At 41.1% G+C, this 26,249-nt stretch overlaps 1 protein-coding gene across 3 annotated transcripts in view; it reads right to left on the reverse strand.

The window, feature by feature from the left end:
- The window catches only part of XYLB (xylulokinase), an 85,150-nt gene that overhangs the window by 23,779 nt on the left and 35,122 nt on the right, over nt 1-26,249 (reverse strand). The gene's annotated exons all lie outside the window — the stretch shown is intronic.

The following is a 26,249-nucleotide window of genomic DNA, read 5'->3' on the forward strand; positions in this document are numbered from 1 at the left end:
AAGGATACAAACGAGGTACCCAAGGTCGCACAAAATCAGTAGAACAACCAAGAATAGAACAAAGACCTCTTCATTACTTACATCACAAACACATTCAATTCTGCATTAGTTAATCTGCAGAGTCTGTGCATCAGTAGCAAGACATGTCCACAGGAGAAAATACAATAATAATCAGCTGCAAGTTCAGCATTACCTAAAGCCACAGGATAAAATTAAAAGGTACAGGGTGTGATGGCCTGACCTTGAATACCACTTGACTGAAAAGAGGAAAGAATATCCTTCCGGGTATTTTAATTCTAGAGGAACCCAAATCACCACAAACTTGGAAAAAAAAATCCGTTTGGGATCTAGATTTGCAAACCAGATCTCTACCAGATCTCAGGACTACTCTGCTTCCCTCAGCACCAGCCTTTGCACCTTATCAACAACAAGCCTCTATAAAGAAAAAAGTCAAAGCCCAGATATCATTTTATTTTTTCAAAGGATTAGCCAGCTGAAAAACAGAAAAGAACTTACAAAATAAGGCAATTTGGGTGATTAGTTTACATGATTTTCCAAAAGAATTAACAACTGTTCCAGCATCCACAAATATTGCCCGTAGCTCTTCTTCCCCCAGCTCTGTAAGGCTGTTTTGAGTTTGGTGCTGGTGACGAATTTTTCTTCTTGATTTTTCTTTTTAATACCTCCCACTCCTCTCAATAGAAATAACCTACAGGCTGTAAAGTACTTCGTAAGCGTAAAATGAATTGATAGGAGGGTGTACCTGCTCACAAAACACTAGGCTGAGATAGCAGAAAATCTGTTTATCTTGTTTGTTCAACAAAGTTCCATATACCAGAAGCCAAACAAATACATTGAGTAGGAAACATTTGCTTCTTTTTCTCCCTAAAAACCGTACCTAACTTACCAGCCAAAAAAAAACCCCCACTGACCTTCTATATGTGACTGTGGTGGGTCACTTCACTCCTTTGAGGCTCTTGGTTTTTTTTACGGTACCTACAGAATCCAGCACTGGGGACCACTTGTACCAGTTGAGGCCCTGAGCACTACTAAAGTCTTCTGTTATTAATAAACCTCCTGCTTTCCAAGTGGATTATTTATAAATGAATTTTGTAACCTCTGGCAGGCTAGAACTAAACAGAGAATACAGTTTTTCCCCCTTTAACTTAAAAATAAAGGCTATGGAAAGATGAATAGAGAGAAGCAATTAATATGTCCTAATAATTGTCATACTGAATGGGAGAACCGCTACGTTTCTTGGGGTTTCTGTGCAGGAAGGTTCCAGGTAACTATTCATTCACTGGGCTGGGTTCATGTAAATCGAATGCTGTTGCCAAGCAACTATAGGTGCTAAGGAATGAAATACAGTCTGCAGAAACCTAATAGCCTGGAGAGAAAAAGAACTACAATCTGAGATTTATGGCATATATAAAAGGAAAAGAGTCATTCTCCCACACACAAAGAACACAGATACTTTATTATAAATGTCCTTAGCGTGTTTTTCTAAAGCATAATGAAGCAATAAAACCCCCACTCCACCCCAAATCAAACAGGTATTTTTTTTTTTATGCTGTGTTCATTAAGCTTTCTAGAAATAGATCTTGAGAAATTAGCTACCAAGACAAAAGCTAAAATATAACCGAAAGATCTATCTTTTGCACATGAAAAATGTTAGCTGTACAGACAGCACTGCAACTGCCAATCAGCTATCTACTTCACCTTCTTATGTTTTTATACCATGCTCATTAACATTGCATCTGATCATCAGAAATTCTCTTTAAGCTTATTAAGATTTTAAAATATTTTTAGCAAGTTAATTAGAATACATTAACAGAGCTCATCTGTGTTCACCCATCATGCATATTTTATTTTATTCAGGCAAATTGCTTTTAAATGAAATATTAGACCTAGGAAGGGTACACTGTTGGGTACTGAACAATACAACCCCTTAGTACAAACAACTCCTCTCAAACACCCTAATAACTTCATGCCACTGGAATGTGGGGAGATTTTCTGATGGCAAAGGGGTTTTTTTTTTTAGTGTCTGCCCTTATCACAATCCCCTCCAGCTGAGGGGTGGGTACCCAGACCTGGTGTATCATCCTAGTACCTGAACATCCTTCATTGCCATCGTGTTCCCATACAATCAATAAAAGTTAAAGCCACTAAGAAACCACTGCAATGGGAAACAAAGATCCAGTTAAGGAGAAGGAAAGAACGTCTTCAATCCCTCATACTGTGTAGTTCAAGGGCTTTTACAAATTTGTGTTTGGTGGTCTTTTTTTTTTTTCCTCCTGCTGACAGTCTCTGAGGACATTATTTGATCTTAGGACAGGAGTCCAATTAGAAGCTCTGGCATGACGTGGCAGAGGTGCACACATTTGGCAGAACAGCAAGAACAGCTCACAAAGAACAAACCTGAAATACCCTTTGCTTTAGTTAGCATTATAAATTCCTCCCTTCAATGTGCACTAAGTGTCACCAAATTCAATCACTCAAAATTAAATAACAGTTCATGAGGAAAAGGGAGACAGCAAAAACTACCTTGGGGTATTTTGGGCATGCCACTTGCAGAATTTCACTCAAGTCAGATGAAGTCCATCACTGGACACTGAAAAGTCACTACAATGCTACAACAATAAGATGCTCCTCAAGCTTCTGCTGTACATTCACTCAATCCAGTCAAATATGACACCTTTGAAATTGTTCCTTTAGATTCCATACAGCCCAAATCCTTCCTATCTAAGGAAGGATGGAAGATCACACTAATTTCATCAACAATTCTCAAGCTAAGTGGTTACTTTTAGAGATCTGCATAAATAAAAGGATGAACAAAGTTTGCCAACCTCATGCTTGATTCAGATCTTGCACTCTCACTGCATTTCAATTAACCTGCCACAGATTGCAGAGCTGACATATTTGATTCAGATAGTAAAGAAAACACTCTTTAAAAAACAACAGGTCTGAAGCTTTTGATGAGCGATCATACAATCTATATCAAAACACACATTTAAATCTCAGTCACCACACATTTCATGATCTGCATCATTAACACTCTCTGGTTTGAGGGATTTTGATAATCTCTTTTACAATCTATAACAGTTCTTTATCTGCAAGGCACTGATGCCTGTTAACCAATGATCATTATTTACATATGCTTTGTGCCTGCAGCCTTCCCTGAGATGTTAATCTCTTCAATTCTAACGGCTCCTCTTTTATAAACTGCTGTGATACGCCCCATGTTTTCTCCCACTGACGAACCCCAAAACTGGATGCATCTCATTTAGCATTTGGCTGAACACATCAGCCACGCTGGCACAGGGAAATTTTAATCACAGCTGAGCAATTCTATGGTAAGCTCTTCCAAAGGCCAAGCGAAAAGAACCATATCGATGGGTGGAGCCCCTTGTCTCTGAATAAATCACTTCTGATTGCACTGAATCCAAAACCATCCTGTCGTAACCTTTTCCTTCTATTTCTACATTCATTAATCAACTCAAAAAACATCAAAAGCACAAGCTGCAGTGCTGCGGTCCGTAGTTTCTCCTCAAGCTTGACCACGCAGAAGTTTTGCTTTTTAAAGGAATTCTTTGCCTTCGACAGTTGGAGCAGAGATTTCACCTCCATGCCACGGAGCTGGAGTCCGGCAGCTGCCTTGGCCCCAGGGATCAGCCAGGATATCTCTCCCCAGCACTTGCTGCATGCTGAGTAACAAGTCACACAATCCAAACAATTTATTTCTTGGCATTAAAGAACACAAACTGCCTTGGTTTATTTTGTAACATTTAAGCAGACATACGTCCTATCCTAAGGAAAACACGCACCTAGAAATCAATATGAATTTCTACTAGCATCCTAATTGCAAAGAGTAGGGCTTGAATGAGCAATGAGGGCAAACGCACATTTTAACGTCATTTAGAGTGACCAAAGACACTGAAATATGTTTACAGTTAAGAGTATTCACTAGAAAAAGCAGGGGAGAAAATAAAGCATGACTACCAGACAACAGTTATATAAAATGCAATTTAACAAAGCACGTTTTGTCACTGGCCTACCCTGGTGCACGCTCATTGCTCCTGCAACCAGAACAGCGACTCAGTTATCCAAGCCAGCGGAATTTTAACAAATCCCTATAATATCGCCGCTAGAGCTGCACCTGTAGTACAGCTATGCTCAAGCTCACCTGGCTCAGGATTCTAATGAGAACCTGGAGCTCTCCACTGCTTACAGAAACTTCCCCGTTAACCCAGCCATACCCAGAGCAGCTCGGAGCACGTTACCCACCCCAATCCCCCGTGTCTGGCTCTGCCACCCCTTCAGAGAAGTCTCAGCCAGCTTTATTAGCAAGCTGCAAAAGTCCTCCTGTCCACCCCCTCTATCTTCCCCTTCTCCCAAACCCATAGCACAGAAGACTCCTGACCAATTCTTTTCCTTACATTTTCTTCTGCAGAGGCCAAAACTTCCCGCTACCTAAAATCCAGCCCCATGTAAGTACGGGACATCACTGAATAGCCACTGACTTGATCAATTTTATTTATTATTATTACTAGCTTTTTATTATTATTACTTTATTATTATTTTAAAGTAAGAGGCTGCTCACATCTTCCTTTGAAATGGCAAAAGGACAGGGTTTTCCAGCCTGGGTACATCCTCTGGGTCCCCAAGATACGGTTCACCACAAACACCAAAATCCAGCACATCGTCTGAGTCCCATTCCCTACGTTACACCCAATCCCTGCATAAAACAGCAGTCAACAAAAATGCACAACATCTTTTCCCAAATCCTCACAGTTAACACATTAAGTGGCAATAAAGGGTGCAATGACTTTCCAAGGGCATGTACCTGTTTAATTATTCAAAAGAAAATTGACTCAGGCACCATGGTATGAAACACTAAAATATGCAAACGAAGTAAATAATGGGGGAAAGCAACAAAAGAGAAAAAGGGATCATGGTGAGAGGAACATATGGGGCAGATTCAGATCTCCTTGTGTACCTGAGTTTCTCTATATACTTGCGTATAAGAAGAAAAGATTGTGAAGTGACAGAGAAATTATTATTTACTCATTTCAGTACTGGGACTAGGGTCTTGAAACAATCTAACCATGCCTAGAATTTCCTAAGAGAGTGTTATTTTCACCTATATACATGAAGCAATTTCAGGAAAAGGAATGTTTACACCTTTCTAGACAATCAAATCTTACTGCTGTGAAAACACTTACTTGTTTCAACAGAGGCTGTACAGAACAGAAGAAAAGATGCAGGATCTGATCTGTGAGCAAATCCTGTTTATTCTAAATTAAGGCCTTGAAATGACTCGCTAAAACAGTAAGAACAGGTTAACAGAAAAATATTGTAACACCAATTCTAGTTATTTGTCCATAAAACATGAATATCCCATTAAAACAAAGAGCATTTGATTTTAGCTTGGACCAAAGCAAATGTCTTTCCAATCAAGACATCTAGTGAATTGAATGTCTCTTGTAAGCAGGTGCTACTGTGTTACATTTTCATCCAAACTGCTGAGAATAAGCTAGAAGAAAATGACAAAGTAAATTGAACAAGAAAGTGTCTGATCTTGATGAATAATTCAATGATGCAATGCAACAAATACTGATTTTTTTCCTGGTAAAGGCAGTTTACAACTGTCCTTTGCTTAGAAAAATGACCTTCTCATGGTAATTCTGCTTTTGTCTTTAGGCACTGGGTGACAGCCTCAGTAATACTCACAATTCCCGTTCACAGCTCTGCTGCTGATCTCAAAGCACGCACTTCAATTCCTGCTCTACCATCTAATACTTTTTAAATAAAATAATCCAACGGCTGAAGAACTGACTGTTCTTTAACTAATTAGGTCACTTTTCTTGAGTCTTAAAAAGTATGAGGGTATCTTTTAACAGAGTTCAGAGTCACAACCTGCATGCTGGCATGAGCTGTAGGAACTGCAGCATGATGTACTCATCGAGGCAGGAACGATGCCATCAGCCAGGAATACGGCAGCTCATTGGATACCTAGCAACTCCTTACAGCAACAGGGAGAACCTGGAAGCTACGGATTTGATGATCCACATTCAGGATTGTCTGAACTCGTAACAAAAATACATCACACCTACTTCTGTCTCCTATCTGTTAAAAGGCATTAGACTGGAACTACAGCTGGAAAGCAGGATTCAGAGCTGTTGGATTGTATAGTCCTGCCTCACACCACCGATGATTTCCTGCATTACCTTGGGCAACCTGCCTTCACCCTTAAGGGTAGAGCTTCTCCTTTTATAAACAGGCAGTATTAACAGCAGAAACGTGATAAAAATATCATCCACAAGGAGACAGGGAATAAACTCTCTTCTCCATAGCCAGGATGGACAGAACAAAGCCTGACAAAACTGTGAAGCTGCGACATGCCAGTTATACTTGTTGCAAGAAAATCTTTTTAATAGTCAAGATAGCAAGACATAGGAATAGGTTAATCACCACTCCCATTCCCTGAGGAACTGCTTGACTGCGTGGATAACAACAGTGTGAACCCAGACAACCATCACTCTTCCATTACAGAAAAGTTACCATGCAACCAGGACTGTCAGAGCCGCAGGTCCAGAATAACCACGGCCATTTAGTCTAATGAAAAGAGAATTTACTTGGGAAAGGGCTGAGCTGGATGCCAGCCCCCATTCCCAGAAGTATGTCTTTTATTCCCAACAATTGAAAAATGCATATAAGAATTCATCTGTCAGCCCTGTTGTATCCACAGTAAAGATTGCATTGGAAGAAGCCCATCACTGGGGAGGTGGGTTCAGCCTAATGATCTAGTAACCAGAAAGCCAGAAAAATCTTCTTTAGAGGTGGTAAAGTCATACCTCACATATCAGTATTAACAAGGGACATACTTCACTAGAAGATCACAACTGAAAAAGGCTTATTTTGCCTTTTCTCATGTACTCTTTGCTAATTGTGCTCTACATCTTTCTCAATGCATAGTCTTATTACAACAAAAACATATAGCAAAGAATCCAGTCTACAGTAGATTACCAATCCAGCCAGAAAAACAAAACAACAACAAAAAAACACCAATTAAGAAAAAGATTAACCCTACTAAAATCTGCGATCCTAGACATAACCAGTATGACCAGCTTAAATGCAAGTAAGGACACAAGCATCCAGCTGCATATTTTCTGACCCCTGCAATGTATCAGAATCTCTTGCTTATGAATAGTCAGATTACATTTGGCTAGTTGGCAGCACTTCTTAACACCTAACAATCTAATAAAAATATATTTTTTCTCTGCGCTAGACAAATCTGCCCACCTTCAACCTCTGCTACCCATAAACCACACAATTTATTCAAGTACCTTTACTCTGAGTATAATTAACCTTTTCAATGTACAAAAGCTTCTGTGCCTCTTAAATGAACAAAGAGCTATTAATGAACAAAAAATACTCTCCTGATCAAATGTTTGATACTATTTCTGGGAATACAGAGCATATTATTACTATCCATATATTGTATATAATATTTAGCTCACATATCTTCTTCCAAAAGGTTTCTGTTTTCAAAGTATCATTGTATAAGACTGATTTTTATATGCCACAAGGATACATTAGTCAGGTTACTGCAGATTTACACTGACAATCAGAAACAGAACGACATGATCATGAAAAAGAAAAAGCCCATTTGCCCTAGCTTCAAAGCCAGGGGATAAATGTAAGAGGAAAACAAGATTAATTTTATTTTACTCATTTCAAGGTTAAACTGCAAGGAACCTTAACATCACATGCATGGTCATAAGTTTTCAATGCATGGTCCATGAACTCTTGGCAGCCCATAAGGTAAGGGAAGCAGGTCAGTTGTCAAGGAGATTTTGAATTTACCATGTAAGAGGTCCAGTCCCATACTGAAAAATTTATGAAACCTACAGATTTTAAGTTTGAAAATCAGTGACCAAGAGGAAAGAAGGTGGCATGTGAGTGGTTTTCTTCCTCCTCTCCCTCATTTCTTATAGGGATGAGAGGTCGGAACTGAGCTGGAAGGCTCGAATTCACCAGTGCCACACATCATCTCTTCTGTACAGACACTTCACATCTAGGCAAATGCTGGCTTTCTGGCTTTAGTCCTGTATTTTTAGCTGTATTTTCAATGAAAAGATGCACTGAATTCTGCAGTAACACAACTGTTGATCACACTCTGTTTTGTAACAGAAGTCCTGTCAGATATTTAGCCTTAGTTACCAAAAACTATCTTCAGGGAGTACAAACATTTCCCCTCTGGCATCCTGTCAGTCACAGCAAATCTGTAAATAAACTGTCAAACTCCATTCTAATCATTCCTGAATCTGCAAGGGAAAAAAGTAGTAAAATTGGTGCAGCTGGTTGTAGTCCCTGTAGAGCAGGGCTGATTTCACAGCTTTAATATGGTTCACTACTTCACAGCAAGTCCGATCTGATATACAGCATGCAGAAATGAGTGACACCTTTGCTAATCATTTTCTTAAACTTATCACATGTGGAGGTAATAACAGATGCAATGACTTTTCAAGGGCACAGACTAGTTAATTTTTCAAAAGCAAATCAACTCGAGTTCTGCAAAATTAAAAATCCACTAAGACACACTGTCAAGCTATCTAAATTATGGAGAATCACACAAAAAGGGAAAAACAAAAGTCTGGTCATGAGAAAGATCATGTTAGAGGCTCTTCTTATATTGTCATATGTAAAGTAGGAATATAGCAGCTGCAAACAAGCCAAAGATCTAAATAGGGATGCTGACTTTAGCAAAGACTTATTAAATAAAAAGGGAAACCGTATGTACTATTACCTAGAACATATTGGCACCCTCATTCTATAATTCATAACTTACTAAGTAATTCTGAGGGAGCTGGTCAAGAATTTTTCTGCAAGATATTTTTTGTTGGACCATGACAGCTAATCAAAGAGTTTTTCAGGGCCACAACAGAAAATGTGCAGCAGAAGAAAGATCAGAAAGAGAGCAGATAAACACTATCACCTCACTGCCTATGGACTCACTTAGGATGTAAATCACCTGATTTAGAGCAGGGACAGAACCTGAACCAGGGTCTGCTTTATCCCACAAATTTTCCTTCACCATCAAGTTAGACAAAGTCACACTGTCTCTCTGGATCGGTGAATATTTCATAAGAAGCAGAATAGCCCCAAGCAGAAGAAAGACTGACTCTAAGCCCAATAGCTTGACTTGTATCAAATCTAGGTTCAAGACTCAATTCTGTTTAGCAGTCATAAAAGGGATCTCAGTCTCGGTCTGCAAAAGGAGATGCATCCTTCATGTTTCTTCACAAAAGCCCCACAAAATGTGACTAATTATGAGACAGTTTGAAAATAAATTCTGAAAGTACATAATTTCTCATGAAACAAAAATACAGATATTTGATTGCACATGCTTACTCAGTCCCCCTGCTCAGGAAGGAAACGTTTCATGAGAATAGCTGAATGCACCACAGGAAAGGAAAAAGCACTAAGGTCAGTATGACTGCCATGAGTTTGAAGGTGAAAAAAAAATAACATCACCCCCTTAATTAGGGTTGCCATATGTTCAGACTTCTGCTTTCATGTTTTCTTTTTTGAGCTCAGATTCTGACTGGCTGAAAAGAGAGGAATACAAAATGCATCAAGATTTACCATATGTGTCCTGGCCTCCTGTGCACTACAATGTGTCAGAGATCTGACATATCAGAGACATCATGCTCACTATGCAAAGGCTACATGGCCTATCAGCTACTATTTCCTTCCAGTAAATCCCAGAAGAAACGATGGGAGCGCTACCCCACATCTTCCAATTTCCCACCACACAGAAATCCAAACCATATGCTATAAAAGTTTTCAGCAGAAGCAACTGCTGCTCTCCAGAAGTGAGAGTCAAACTGGTTTATTCTCCTCTACTTGTATACAAGCATCTCACCCAAGGGGCAAATACACCACCATGACCCTGAAAAAATCAGTGACCCTTGTCAAGACACCTCTGCGTGTTGGTGTACAGGGTCCTTAGCAGACCTTTCATCTGAGAATTAACCACCAAAAAAATAATCTCTGGCCCTGAATTTAATTTCCCATGTAACGACTATTTATCACCCCAGTCTAATAATAGTCAATTCACCCTCAGAACACCCTTAACAGATAGGAATTTCCACCACCCCGATTTCAGATGTGAGAAAAAGATACAGGGAAGATACCCATCTAGATGAACCAGGAGTGCAAGCCAAGTCTCCCGAGCACCAAAGCAGAAGCCGAATCACACCGCCTTTTCATTGTGAACTACAGCCACGGCTTTGCTTTAAAATCAATGAGACCTCAAAATCCAGCCTGTATACTTCTTTCCATCCAAAAAAGGTAACGTTATTTCAATTTCCAATAAGAAAGAAAATGGTTTATTGGATTGTCCTTCCAGTATCAAAAAAATAAATAAATAATTACTTTGCACACAGAAGTTTCAGCCCTATAAAAGTCCACAGCAAAATACAACCCTCTCTGGCAGACAGCACAGCACAACTACTCGTGACATGAAATGAACCCTACGATAACAGCCGACAAAAACTGGACTTTAAATAAAAAGAATGTAATTATCCCAACGGGGGTTGCTCCAGGGCACCTGTGTTAACTCCCCTGCCAAAAGTATTTTGAACCCTCTAATGGCCACAAATGATAAGAAAAGCTATGATGAGAGAAAGTCCATGAGGCTACACCTGCAAAGTGAAGTATTTTAAAGAAAAATGCTTCAGATACAGAAACGGAAGCAATTAAAAACCGAAAGAAAAACGTGTACCACCGTCTTTGTTTTCACCCAAGCTGAACTTCCCCTGCAATTGAATCGCTGGCTCATGGGGGCAGCTGGCTGACATCCTGAGCCATGAACAGGAAGAGCTTGTCTGGGAAATCAGCACAAACCTCAGGCTTGTTTGTTTGGAAATGAGCCCACACGTAAACAAGCTTACACACACACACAGACCAAGGTCTGTAGCACATGACTGCAAATTAACGGGACCTGGTGATAAAGGATCAGAGTTCTTGATGCCATCTTTGCCTCAGTCTCTACTGCTATGATGCACTCTCAGGAATGCCAGGTCCCTGAGGCCAGGAGGAAAGTCCAGAGCAGGGAAGACTCACCCTTGATGGAACAGACCAGATTAGGGAACATTTATATAAACTGGACATACAGAGGTCCATGGGACCTCATGGGATGCACCCATGAGAGCTGAGACACTCGGCCAATAACATTGTGAGACTACTCTTGATTATCTTTGAAGGTCATGGCAATTTGGGGAGGCTCCTGAGGACTGGAAGAAAGCAAATGTCACCCACCTTCAGCAATGGCAAGGAGGAAGATACTGGGAACTATAGGCCAGTTAGGCTCACCTTGATCCTCGGGAAGATGGAGCAAAACCTGGAAACCATTTCCAAACATACAAAGGATAGACAGGTGATTGACATTAGTCAGCATGGCCTTCTAAGGTGAGATAACTGGTTTGGTGGATGAGGAGAAAGCAGCAGATGTTGTCCACATCAATTTTAGCAAGCCTTTTGACACGGTCTCCCACAGTATCTTCACTGACAAACTGACGAAGTACAAATTAGATACGTGGACAGTGAGGTAGACTGAAAATTGGCTGAACTGCAGGACTTGAAGGCTGTAGTCAGTGCTACAAAGTCCAGCTGGAAGCAACTCACTAGTGGTGTGTCCCAAGGGTCAATACGGGTCTGATACTGCCCAACATTTATGACCTAGGTGATGGAAAAGAGTGTATCCTCAGCGAGTTTGCAGATGATACAAAACTGAGAGGAGTGATGATACACAAGAGGGTTGTGCTGCCATCAGCAGGACCTCAGCAGGCTGGAGAAATGGACTGACAGGAACCTCATCAAGCTCAATAAATGGAAATGCAAAGTCCTGCACCTGGGGAGGAAACACCCCATGCACCACTACAGGCTGAGGGTCAACTGACTGGGGGCTATCAGCTGGAAAGCAGCTTAGCAGAAAAAGACCTGAGGATCCTGGTGTACAGCAAGGTAAGCATGATCCTGCTGTCCGTCCTTGCAGCAAAAGGCAGCCAACATCATCCTAAGCTGCATTAAAAAGAACATTAGTAGCAGGTTGAGGGACCACTGCTCAGCACATGTGATGGTATCGGTAGTGCTGGGTCCAGCTCTGGGCAAAAGAGTACAAAAGAGAGACATGGATGTACTGTCCAGTGACGGGCCACAAAGATGATTAAGGGACTGAACACCTGGCATACTGCAAGGGAAGGCTGGGAGAGCCAGGACTGTTCAGCCTCGAGAAGAGAAGGCTCACAAGGGGTCTTATCAATCTGCATAAATACTTGACGAGGGAGAGTAAGACAACAAAGTCAGATTCTTCTCATGCTGTTCAGTGACAGAACAAGAGGCAAAGGGCACAAACTAAAAGACAAAAAATTCCTTTTAAACACATTTAAAAAAAAAAAACAAAAAACATATAGGTGATCAAACACTGCAGCAGGTTTCCCAGAGAGGCTGCGGAACCTCCATCCTTGGAGATACTCAAAACCCAACTGGACACAGTCCTGGGCCACCTCCTCCAGCTGGCCCTGCTCTGACTAGATGATCTTCAGAGGTCCTTTCCATCCTCATCCATACTGTGATTTTAACTACTCTTAGCACAACTTACTACATGTAACTGTAAACAGTGTAAAATACCCCGAAAGACTACTTTGCAGAATCAGCCTAAACTGTGTGAAATACTAATTTACAATTTACATATGTTGCAGTCTGTACAGGCAAAATTACTGAACTGCATGTAAGAATCTACTTTGAAATTCAGAAACTAAATACCTAAGGAGCAAGGAGTCAGAGCAGAAGAGAAAACTGGTCATAAGCTGTAATTTAAAATGCATCTTTGGTAGACTTAATGAAGTCAAGACAGAACAAGCTCAAGATGACAAAATTACTCAAGAAAGCACCATTATGAAGGTAATATTTTGACTAGTAAGTAATGATACTTTTGACGACATGACAGTTATTTTGTAGAGCAAAAGTTTGTGAATGTAGCCATCTCTGCTTTGCAGGAGCCTTTGACCCCAAGGAAGCCAACTGATTTCGGTGGGAATTGGATAGCACCATAGCCATACAGCACAGCTTGTGATGATGCAGTCCTAAAGGCTTCAACAAGAAACAAAACACATGTAAAGCTGAAGACCCCAAAGATAGCTAATTTACAACTATGCAGCTGAGGTAGTTTTCTATCCCTCTCTATAAAGGAAGGGGACTCTTCATCCTTTGCAAGTTCGCCATACAACATTTCATCAGAACAAAAATGGTACAGCCTAGCATGCAAAATAGTATGGGGGGTTTTTAGTGAGGAGAGAGTATGCATAAAGGACATGGCTAAATTAATTTTGAGAACCTCCTGATTTTCAAGTGCCAGGTATTTAACACTGTGATAACTCCAGGGAGGAGGGTTGCCCATAACTTTATAAGGAGGAAACAAAAGGAAGCACTTGGATACTGCAGAGAAACAGACAGACGGACAGATTTACTTGACATGCTCTCTAGAAGCCCTGCAGGCTTCATCAGAGGTACTTGTAAGGCCTTTGAAGTGTAGCTGTTGCACATCTTGTAAGTCCCTTCCTCCAGAGCTAGCAAGCTTGTGGTGTTATAAGCTACTTAAGCTCCTTAGTCTAGATCTAAGCAAACAGCTTGACGCACTTACAAGCTTCACTCCCTCTTATTCTGAAGATGTTAAGCTGCTTAGCTTACTGTCTTCAACTTTCAAATTCCTACAACCAAATCCTACCCATACACCGTGCACCCGCCTTTATTAGCCTGATTCTCCCCTCTGCTGAGGATCCTGAATGTCTTGTGCCAAGTCAACAGCAGAACAAAACGATCTTTTATAGCTTAGTCCTTCCAAAGTCATAGCCAATACCTGAGTGCCTACTGCTTTGGCAGCTACCACTCTGCATTTTCAGTATTGACAGACTTACTGTAAATCAAACTTTTTATCTATGCTAGCAAATCTCTTCCCATCGATAAAGTCTATTAAATATTTCAGTTATGATTTTCAAAAAAACTTCACACTGGCGTAACTCTTCTCACAAATGTGAGCTTTTACTATTAAATTTTGATTTGGTAGAAACTGCAGAAGCTTTTGGAAGAAAGTCTGCTTATATAGAAAAGATGGTTTTCAACTAAATCAAGCTGGTACCAGACTACTGGCATTTGCAATTAATAATCTTAACAGGAGAATCTTGAAACTAAGAAGTGCAGTAAGGCTGGCACAAATGGACATGACACATTTTCTAGGGCTGAAATCATTAAAACTTTGTATCTATAAATAAAAGATAGGGCAGACATTAATAAATCTGAACAAGAAACCACAAAGAAGAAATAATTCCATTTTAATCATAGCACAAAAAATAAGCTACTGAGCCAAGCGTGGAATTCCTGCTATAATGATACCAGAAATCTAAAAAATAAAATAAAAAGCCTTAAAATGCCTGGTTTTCAATTAGGATATTGACAGAAGCAGCATACTGGTGAAAGTCAGACAATCATTACATGCTGTAAAATAAAAGAACAAATTATATTGCAAAAATACAGAAAAACCACAGCAGTGAGTGTTGCTATACGATAATGAAAACCCGAAGTAAGAACAGACGAACAAGTTAATTGTACCAAGTTCTAACATAATCCATATGGTTTGAATATCACATCAATATTGGGACCATACAACAGACCACTCGCCCAGAATGACGACAGTGACTCCAACACACACAAAACGATCGGAGAGACTGCCAGGACAGACAGTACAGTAACAGTGAGATACTACAGTTATCCCTAGGTGACTTAGGGTAAACATCATACTTACATATGCTTTATGCTACAACTTCTCAAGAACCCTAGGAAAAAAAAAAGCAAAAAAAAAAAAAAAGCCGCAACTTCTGACCTGTCTTATCATAAGTAGAAAACACACAGGTTCAGAAGGTTATTACTGAAGAACCGCTCTGTAAGTTACCATGAAGTATTGAGTTGTGGTGGTTCAGCCCAGAGAAGAGAGGGCTCCAGGGAGACCTTACTGCAGTCCTTCAATACTTAAAAGGGGCTCATAAGAAAGATGGGGACAGACTTCAAACTTTTTAGCATGCCTGTTGCAACAGGGCAAGGGTTGATGGTTTTAAACTAAAAGAAGGTAGCAACAAACCAGATTTAAGAAAGAAATATTTTACAGCGAGAGTGGTGAGGCATTGGAATAGGTTGCCCAGGGAGGCAGTAGATACCCCATCCCTGGAAGTGTTCAAGGTCATGTTGGATGGGGCTTTGAGTAACATAAAGATGTCCCTGTTCATTGTAGGAGGATTGGACTAAATGATCTTTGGATGTCCCTTCCAACCCAAACTGTTCTATGATTCTATTAAGATAAATAGGTCTATGAAGGGCCAATCAAAGTAAATAATCAATCCACAGCAGAAATACATAATTACAGCAAAGTGGAATAACATAAAAAAAGGAGAAAGCACATTAAAAAGATATTAAAGGCAGCAGCCAAAAAGCCTAGAATACTCTTAAGTAACACCAAGATTGTTCAAGAACAATGTATGAACATCTTAATTTGGGATGTGTTGGAGGGCCTGTCTCAGACACAGCTGTTATCAAGATTTAGAACAGATCATATGTTACCCATGCAAAAGTTGTGTATCAATGAAGTGCCAAATTGTTCTAACATTACCTATGGAAAATACAACCTCTTGCTTAAAACTGCCTTAGTACCAGGGGCATGTTGGTGACAAACATGATGCCACTTATCAAAATGGGCTCCCAGCTGGACATGAGGAACTTTCAGTAACTGAGATCCATGCTCAGCTAAAACTGGCGGGAAGCACTGCGAAACCAGGATCATTAGGTACTCTGACACATGGGATTTAATGGGGAAGACTTGGTGCCTTTTGTAAGGAAAAGTCCTGCCCGATAGACCTGAAAAGAAGTCTCTGCCTCGATTGCTTTACACAAGCATAAACATGGATGTCCAACAGGTTTTTGACAAGGTCCTTCATCAAAGTTTCTTGTAGAAAGAAAGCTGCCACAGGACAAGAATGGAAGTGGTCTTACAAACTAATGATCATTTTTTTAAAAAGTCATGAAACAAACAGTAGGAGTAAGTGATCAGTTTTCAGTTGCTAGTGAAAGGAGAACACAAGTATTGTGGGAAAGGACAGAGAATGAGACAACAAAGCCAATCCTGATGAGTTACAGAATTTTCTCATGATAGAGGTGGGATAAGAAACAAAATGGCAGATGAAATTCAACGCTGATTAGTACAAAGTAATGTACATGGAAAGAACAGACCTAAACTTGCACACCCAATAGGTTCTGAAGTATTATCTTTGAAGAAAGCATGGTGAATTTTAGTAATTTCATTAAAATATCAGATCAATACTCAAAAATTGAAAAATTATACTAGAATTTTTTATAAAAGCTATTAAACCAAAACCAGCATTATGCCACCTTTTTAATAAAAGGTGAGTCTCTGAATACTCACTGCAGTGCTGGCCCTGCATCTCAAAAAGAACATAACAAAAATGGAAACAATACAGAGGCACAACAAGGCTGATCAAAGGTGCGGGACAGCTTCCAGTGAGACATGAGTAAGTCTTGATTACAATCCTTCAGCCAAGAAAAGAAATAGCTAAGGGTATACCAGGGGGAGGCCAGCAGAGCACAAGCAGTCGAGGAGATGATAAATACAGAATAACTATTCACTGTTTCTCATAGTACAAAACCTATTGAGGAGCAAATGAAATTATCAGGTGACATGCTCAACACAAACAAAAAATAGGACTTCTCATACAATGCACAGCTCAGCCGAAGTACTCAATGCTACAGGATACCACAGGTGCCAAAAACCTACATGCTTTTAAAAAGCTATTAGAGACATGCATGGGAAAAAGTCCGTCAACAACTGCTAAATAAAAAAAACCTCAGGCTCAGGAAGTTGCTAAACTGCAGAGTGGTGGAAACTGGGAAGATACAATAGCTCTTCAAGTCTAGCTTGTGTATTAGAGACTGGTCACTTCAGAGAAAGACTCTTGCCTAGCTGGCCCTTCAGCCTGACTCAGGGTGACCACTCTTACCTTCACCAACAGCAGCCAAATTATTTCGGCCTTAAGCACTCTTGAAAGAACCTCCCCTTAATTCTCTGCCATTTTTGAAGGAAGGTCTGTTAATCACATCAAACCAGAGGTGGTCCAAAAGAAGTGTGAGGAAGATATACCCTGCACATTTTTCCTTTCCCTATCACAAAATACATGAAAGTATTTTACATCCAGCGTTTCAAAAACTCACCATCCAGCCAACAAATAAGGCACCTTCAAATCTTGCAAATAGACATTTGATGGTACCAGCTCTAAATTTCCAAGTATGGCCATTTTGCCTCCTCAACATGTTTGTTTTAAAAGTTATAAGAACACAAGTCTTACAACCTTAGCTATATTTATCATAATTCTGGAGACTGCAACAATACTGACCAGTTTTCCCCACATCCTAATGCAATTTCAAATTAATCTTCTCTGTTTAAAAGAGGTATCAAATGCCATACAGCATGTAAACTGTATCTTGATTGCTGAAAAAACATCTCTTTGCAGAACATTATTTAGGCATGCATTTAAGTTTCATTGACCTCACAGGTACCTAAGCACTTTCTTGCATCAGACATTTCTCATTCTGACAGTACCAAGAGTCAACGGGAGCTGAAACCCTGTACTTCAACCCTGAGACTTTCAGTCCTTAAAATCCTACTGAAAAGGGTGGCTGGTCAAGATGCTGCTTTGCCTTCTTCCACTGTCATGAAGGGCATAACACAATGCAGCTAAAAGAGAAAGCATTGTCTATTTGTCAGAAGTAATTAAACGTGTCACTGACTTTCTGTAAAACTCAAGGGCCATCTGGGAAAAGAGCAGTATGTCTCCACATCCATCTGAGTGACAAGGTCAGAGCATCCCTCACTTCCTTGGTTGCTTCTCCATAACTGACTCTGTTCATCATGCTGTAAATTAATCCACAAAAATTTGGATAGAGTACCTACTGTAATTAGCTCTATCTGTCCAAATGAGGCAAAATGAGATGGGGTGGCAGCTGAGGGATCCAATTGGCTCGTGGCTGCAGAGTGACAGAACTAGGTCAATATACCAACTTTATTCAGAACGAGAACAGCATAAAATCAGCCTTGTCTTGTTACATTTCTGGGACAAGGTTTCAAGACCTTCAGTTACCAAGAGCCTGCTAATAAAATGTTTTACATTTATACTCCTCCCTGTGAACATTTCCTTTCATATATCCCATTAGAAACTCTCATCTGTTGATTTATTGGACATGGTCTCGCATTCTTCTGCTGTGTACCTCAGTAAATAGCATCTCAACAGGTTGCCATTTAGGTCCCCTGAAGCCCCCTCTTCTCCAAGCTGAACAAGCTCAGCTTCCTCAGCCTCTGCGCCGGGCACGTCCTCCAGCCCCCAAGCATCTTGGTGGCCCTCCACTGCACTTGGTCCAGTTTGCCACTGCATTTCTTACATCAAAGGGCCCCAAACCAGGCACAATACTCTAGATGCAATCTAACGGACTGCTGAATAAAGGACCATAATACACCTCCCTCAATTGCCTGGCTGTCCTCCTGTTGGTACAGCCTGTGTGCTGCCAGCCTTCCTTGCTGCAAGGACACACCGCTAGCTCACTTTTAGCTAGACCTCCCATGTCCTCTTCAGCAAAACTCCCCCCCAGATTCTTATCAATGCAGGAAGTTTATGTGCCCCAGATGCAAGACATGACGTTTCTCCTTGTTGAATTTGATGAGGCTCCCGACAGACCATTCCTCTGTTTAACATGCAACTTAAATGATTTTATTCAAGTCACAAGCATGGGCTTCTCATCATCATATCAGAGGATAAGCCTGAAAATAGAGTTGAATGAGTAACACAGGATTAGGTGTACATTGGATGAAGTAGTATGATGCACAGCTCACCTCTTTGGCCTTTTCTCATTATATCGTAAGACCTTTCTCAATGTTTATATTCACAGTGACTAACACACTGGAGGTCTCTCTGCTAACAGTTCTCTCTTCTGAGAAACTTGGCCCAAGCCACATGTCCCTGTTGAAGGGACTTCTGCCAGGAATTGCTAAGCACACACTGGGTCACAAATGACATGACTCAGTTTTCCTGCTGGCTCTCAGCAGGAGCTGAAAAATTAAAGCTAGGACTCACGAAACCACTTCAGAGCATGCTTAAACACAAGTAGCATCAAAAGCATCAACAAATCAATGAGATGACAACGTCTCTATTTAAATCTAGACCCCCAAAAAATGGCTGGACTAGAGATAGTGCCCATTTATATAAAAATATATACATTGTCTTCTAAAGGTGCTTTCTTAAGTCAGAGCTGGGATTAAAGGGTAAGGAAGCTTTCACTGCTGCTGTCTGTGCAGAACCCATTCTGCAACTGAAGAAGTAATTGCAATTTCCACCATTGACCCTGCAGAAAGTGTGTTCTCTCTTGGTTTTTGTTTGCCTTCTAAGTTTTCTGTGAACTTTTAAAGCACACAGAAGCATTTCAGGACTGGCTGTCTGAACTGGTAATGCCCAGTGAAGGAACACAGGAAACTACTTTTTTTTTTTTTTTGAAGTGTCTAGAAGATGTACACAAATGTGAGGGAGAAGGTAGCACTAAACTGACAAGTTAAGGAAGTGCATGTATTTGTATTTATGTAAACTCTTGGATCCTTACAGATGTGAGCCAAGTGTGTCTCAAGGCAAAATAACTTCTACCACTAACATCAGAATAGTAGGACACCTGTGTAACTTAAACACCAGTTTCAGAAGCTTTAAAAGCAGCCTTTCCACCAAAATAAGCATTCCAAAATAACTTCCCTGGGATTACTTATTAAAACCATTAATAACATCCATAAACTTGTGCATTTCCTTTGAATCCCTGTCAAGACTAACACATTAGACAACTGCTACACTTGCAACCTAGAAGCACTTGGGCTTTGGGCTTTTCATGCATGAGTGGCACTAGGTCAGGAATAGGTTAATGCGTGGAAACACAAAATGGATTTGGCAAGAAGGAAGAGGAGAAAGCACTGCACTTCGGCTGAAGAATATGACATTTCAGCACATGAGGATACTAAAACATCAGCTATTTTTTCTAGGCAACAAGGGAGTGCACTACTGTGCTCTATACCTTGGCAAACTGAATGAGCATTACAATTTTCAGAAAACACAGAAGGGAACAAGGGAATCATTTCTCAATACAGTGTGGGATTTGGATAAACTGGTATCTGGAAGGATCTGGAAATGTCCTTTTTATCTCTCAGTTACAGCTTTAAACATGATAGGACGGAAACAGTTACTGCCATCCTGTTCGTACCTGAACCATGAATCACGATCCGAGGTATCAATTTACCCTCAGAATCCTTCATTGCAGTGTAATTTACTTTTCCTCCAGTGTAATCCTGGTGTCACCTTACTGTTTAATATTGAAAGTTATTGACCAAGAAAATGCTGACTCATGAAAATGAGATTTTGCTCTAATGTATTCATGTGAAAACAGATGAACCCATACCATTACATGGTTCTTCCGCTGGTTCACATTTCATTTCAGTCCTGACATAATTTCAGATGGGGTGAGTGAATCCTGCACAAATCCTGCAGTAAGTTTTTCTCAGTCGTGGGCCAATGAGCAAATCTGATTTCAAAGAAAAGCTTCATCCTCAGTGCAACAAGAATTCTCCTGGGAGTGTGAAAGGGCACAACCATTTACAGACTGAAGCAGAGCTGTCTCTGAAATTACGGAATCTGTTTATCTAGCTTGTTTCCTATTCAAAGAGCACGTTCTGCTCCATAGGTACATATTTGCTGTGGCTTAATCCTGATTAAGATTTATATTCTAATCCAGCACTATTTATCCTCACTATTCATAACAACTGTACTTTAATTGATACTGGGCTCGATCGCCTGGGCTGGGTCATAGCCTGCAAACCACTTTAGCCACCTGAAAACAGTCTGTTTTGCAGGAGGAAGCAATACAAGCTCCTATTGTGCAGCAAGGTCAAACCTTCAAGTTCAATACCAACCCTTCTTTCCTCCATGCTAGTGCTTCCAGGACTTCTCCATAATTTATTCACATTTAACTAGCATGCACTGAAAACAACTCAACTGTTGGCTTTTCCTGGATGCGGAGATCCTCATTCTTTGATTGCTGCAGTGCCGCACCATTCAATTCAGTTTAAGCAAGTACAAGATGGTGCCATTGCAACATGGTGCCAGACAGCCAGGGGATCATTCTGGAAGTCTAGTTATCCTCTGATCATAGTGTGGCAAAAAGATGTGTAAGTTTGGAAGAAGCACCAGAAAACATCTATTGAAAAGCATTTTCAAAATTCTTCCAGAAGAGAAGCCCAAGCAACATCAGCCTCAAAACCATAAGACATCTGCAAGGTAAAGATCTCTGTTTGCAGCGCAGGAACGCCTCATTTACCTGCCACCACTGCAAGGAAGCCCTCAATAGCTGGCAACACCCTCAGCAACAAAGCCAGCATAACACAGGGGAGGTTTTTGAGCTAGAATTGTTTCATTTTCAGTCCAGGCACAGAACAGGGATTCTGATGACCATGGGAGTAGAGTAGCATGAATAGACTATGCTGACAGACAAAGGTGTTTCAGGAGAACATTCTGGAGCCACACTCCAAGGATTTGTGCAACAATGGGCAGGGGAGGAAGCGTCAAGAAAGGGAAGCATTTTGTTAATTGTAGTAGTCAAATACACGAAACAAAGCAACGTGGCAAATACCATGAGGTCCTCATCACAATGCAGAAAAGAGGGTGTTTTCCATCCATTCCAGTAACAAAACATTATGGTCTCTTTCAGTGCCTTCACAGAACCATTCTGAATGAGACTGGAGGCAGGCTGATCAAGAACTCAATAGAAACTGAAAGAGGAGGAGCAGGGAGAGGAGGACAGAGAGAGAAGTAGGGGGAAAGTACTAGTTTCCAGGATTTGGAGTAGCATGGGCAGAAGTTTCTCTGGGCACAGGGTGAGAAGACTGACACTCATGCTCAGTGCTCAACATCTTGTCCTAACGCTGCCACATGCTCCCCCTGTAGACACAGGCATCACAAACGCCTTAACCCTAGCACTGGAATCCCATCGCCCAAAGCAGCTGGCACTTCGGGTACACTAGCTATGCCCACCACATAAGGGTAAAACAGAACAGCAGCTACCTCACAAGCCTCCATCACATCATCTTGAACAGTTATCCTGCCAGGAAAAGCTTAACCATTGACTGAAGCTGAATCAGTTTTATTCACATGGATGGTTATGAAGCTACTAGCCAAGCTTAGCTCATACACTGGCAGGAAAAAAAAAAAATAATGTATGTACAGTGAAACCAGAGCAACTACTGTAAACATCAACTATCACCACTGCTCTATCAGCATTCCTCATCGAAGGCCAGCAGCGCCTTCCAGAAGGTCACAAAACAGTGGAGAGGTCTCGTGTTTATTCTCTACACCCTGCTGTAAACGCAGTGCAGCCAGAGCAGAGCTAATCCACTTGTGCTGGACACGTGCCTTGACACCACCAGAATAAATTGAAGTGAGAAGCATGCTGAGCTGAAAGAATTTTACACTACTGCACTGGCAAGCTAAGAACACTTCTGCATGGGGGCTCAAACAGGACAGACAAGTTCTTCCACACTATATAATATTACAATTCCTTTAGCAGCTCAGCAGTACTGGGGGACACCAGAGAAATCCTACCACCTCACCCAGAGCCAGGCAGCACCAGGATGGATGCAGCGGCACAGGCTCAAGCCACCCCAGCTCAGGAACGTGGTACCCCCACCTGTGCCTGACTTGCCCAGAGCTGCGCTGGACCAGTCACACCACAAGGTGTACCCTCGGTTACGGTGGCTTCTCTCCAGCTGGGACTGTCACAGGGTATCTACGGGCAGCTTTGGTAGCTAGTTTGCTCAATTTCACCTTCCTGAATGGCTTCCGAGGAAAACAATAGCTTAAAAATTAAAAAAGGAGTTTTTAAGCAGACTAGTACCTTGGCTGTGCACAAAGCAGACAAACCCAAAATGGCACATTTTCCTCTTTCCTACCTAGATTTCTACTGATTTCAGACAGTTTAGGATACAGCATTTTATAAAAATACAAACCAAAGGACAAAGAACAACTTGGAATAATCTAGTTCTGATACTTGGAAGACACGCTTCATTTATTTTGGATGTTTTAATCATACAGGAAGATATATCGTCTGAAACTAGCATTTTCCTCGCTAGCTACTAGTATTTAAAGTTAGCATAGCAGAAGCCACTGAACATTTATTCAGGTGAACTCATGTACGTAATGGAGTTGCCTTTAGCAACTCTCCCTTACCCCTGGGCCTCCTGTGACTATGCTACCTAAAGTTTACATTTATCTTTCTCTGATGATCGCAGCTGGGCAGGGTTTTAAAACTTTAAATCAGAAAGCCTTGAAGCCTGCATTATACGCAGTGCTAACAGCCCAAACAAAGAGGCAAAAGCAGCAAAAGGTTTATTGTAACACTGGTATTTTCCAAGCTCTTATCGAGCAAAGCATTTAATCTAATGTATTACACTTAATGAAGAGTCAGGAACTTGTTCTGCAAATAACAGATCAGATATAATTGGAATTTGCTCCACACCACTAGCCTACATATATCAATAAAAACAATAACCACATTGGATTTTGGGCTCACTTCATTTGCATTTCTTAATTTAGTGTTTAACTAATTTAACAATAGTAATGATTTAATTCAAATTAAAATCTAAGGAAAATAATTTTAAAAAGCCATTAAAGATTTCATTAAGTTCCATCTAAATTAATATTAGCTTTCTTAATATATTCAGTAAATGATTTTTTCTCTCACCGCTGAAACAAACACAAAGTTTCCTCTGTGCAGTCAAGCTTTAGACAAACCTCGTTAGATTTATTGGTATTATTTCAAGCAATTAATTAATATACATTAGAGTTATTTAGAGGAAAAGCAAGAAATGGCAGGAAAATGGTTGAAGCTGTTTTTAAAACACTGCATTCAACTTAGATAATTGTTCTCTGAGCCTTTTAGGCAGAGCTCTTGGGTATACACCATCCATTAGATCACTTTTGCCATACATTTGTGGTATTGCTCCTAAGCATCAGGCACATGAGTTACTCAAGCCACAATAGTTCTACAAGACATTTTCTGCATCTCCACATGTAGCAGTTACCTGCACATGAGCGACTACTCAGGGAAAATAATTTCTCTCAGAAATATGTCAGTTACAATAACCAAAAGGTTTCTATAAATCTCCCCTCTTGCCTCCCATCCTCTAAATGATAAAGTTATTTGTATGCCATAGGCATTAATACATATTAGGACTGTGCGTGCGTATAAATAAAAACATATATATAAAACTTTCTTCTTTTGATCAGTAGAATACAACACATCCTACCTTAGCCTTCAACAAACGTTTGCTTTTGTAGTCTCTCAGGATGTGCAGCTCATTTTGGGGTGTTGGACATGCCATCAGACCAGGCAGAAAGGATGTATGGAGGAGGTAGAGGCAAGAAGTCAGACTGGAGCCTCTCTGAACTGCAAGGCTTGCTCTATCAGTTTAGTCCCTTGCTTAAAGTGTAATACGGTTAAATGGTCAGGCCTCTGAGGAGCTATCACCTAGCTCATTTTCAAGCGTATAACAAGGGTTGGAAATTAGGGTTATAGGCCTGCACTCTCCTGGTTCTCACGATTAACCCTTATTCATGCAAATGGCAACATTGAAATCAGCAGGAATGTCCTTGCAGTGATTACCCTTGTAAATAACAGCCTAGATAACATCTAAAATTTGCACTGACCTCTATCACACCTCATAGCAGCTATGGCAGTTGAAAGAATTTAATAAGTAACGAATAAAAAAGAAATTTTAAATACAAAAATAAACAAGAAGCCACTGGATCCCAAGTACTTGCAATTTACTTAAAAACACAATTCCAGCTTTTCAAATAGATATGCCAGCAATTTTTTATTTTAATGGGTCATACTTAAAAACAGTGGCTTCAGATGTTCACTTGCATTTGAGTGGATACCAGGCTTTTATGTATACAGACAAAATTAGGTATGAAATATGAAGCTTTGTATCACTTTCTTTGCAGCACAAGTATTCACTCACAGGTAAACTTAAATCATTTAACTAGAAGTGCACTTAATTTGAAGAGATTGCTCAAGCAGCTCTCCACTTGTACATTTGTATTACCATTATAATTAGAGCTACTTCAAAATAACAAAAAGTTCATTTTCGACTGTGGTGGGTTCGTCCTGGCTGGATGCCAGGAGCCCACCACAGCCACTCTATCACTCCACTCCTCAGCTGGACAAGGGAGAAAAAAATATAATGAAAGGCTCGTGGATTGAGATACAGACAGGGAGATCGCTCACCAATTACCATCATGGGCAAAACAGACGCGACTTGGGGAAATTAGTTTAATTTATTAGTAATCAAATCAGAGTAGGATAATGAGAAATAAAACCAAATCTTAGAAACGCTTTCACCCCACGCCTCCCTTCTTCCCGGGCTCAACTTCACTCCTGATTTTTGCTGTAAACTCCCTGCCAGCAGCTCAGGGGGATGGGGAGTGGGGCTGCGGGCAGCTCATCACACGCTGTCTCTGCCGCTCCTTCCTCCTCACACTCTTCCCCTGCTCCAGCGTGGGGTCCCTACCCACGGGAGACAGCTCTCCACGAACTTCTCCAACCCGAGTCCTTCCCACAGGCTGCAGTTCTTCATAAACTGCTCCAGTGTGGGTCCCTCCCATGGGTGCTGTCCCCCAGGCACAGCTGGCTCCAGCGCAGGTCCCCAGCCCTGCCCGCAGCCCGTCCCCAGCCTGGGCTCCTCTCCCCACGGGGACACGGGTGGGCTGAGCGTGGGCTTCCCATGGGTCACAGCCTCCTTGGGGCATCCACCTGCTCCAGTGTGGGGTCTTCTATGGGCTTCAGGTGGGATCTGCTCTACTGTGAGCCTCCATGGTCTGACGGCACAGCCTGCCTCACCATGGGCTTCGCCAGGGGCTGCTAAGGACCCTCTGCTCCGGCACCTGGAGCCCCCCCGCCTCCTCCTGCACTGACCCAGGGGCTGCAGGGCTGCTGCTCTCACATCATCCCACTCCTCTCTCCCACTGCAGGTGTGCAGGGTTTTTAACCCT

This window comes from Falco rusticolus, chromosome 4, assembly GCF_015220075.1.
Source record: "Falco rusticolus isolate bFalRus1 chromosome 4, bFalRus1.pri, whole genome shotgun sequence".
In the NCBI taxonomy this organism is placed as follows: Eukaryota; Metazoa; Chordata; class Aves; order Falconiformes; family Falconidae; genus Falco; species Falco rusticolus.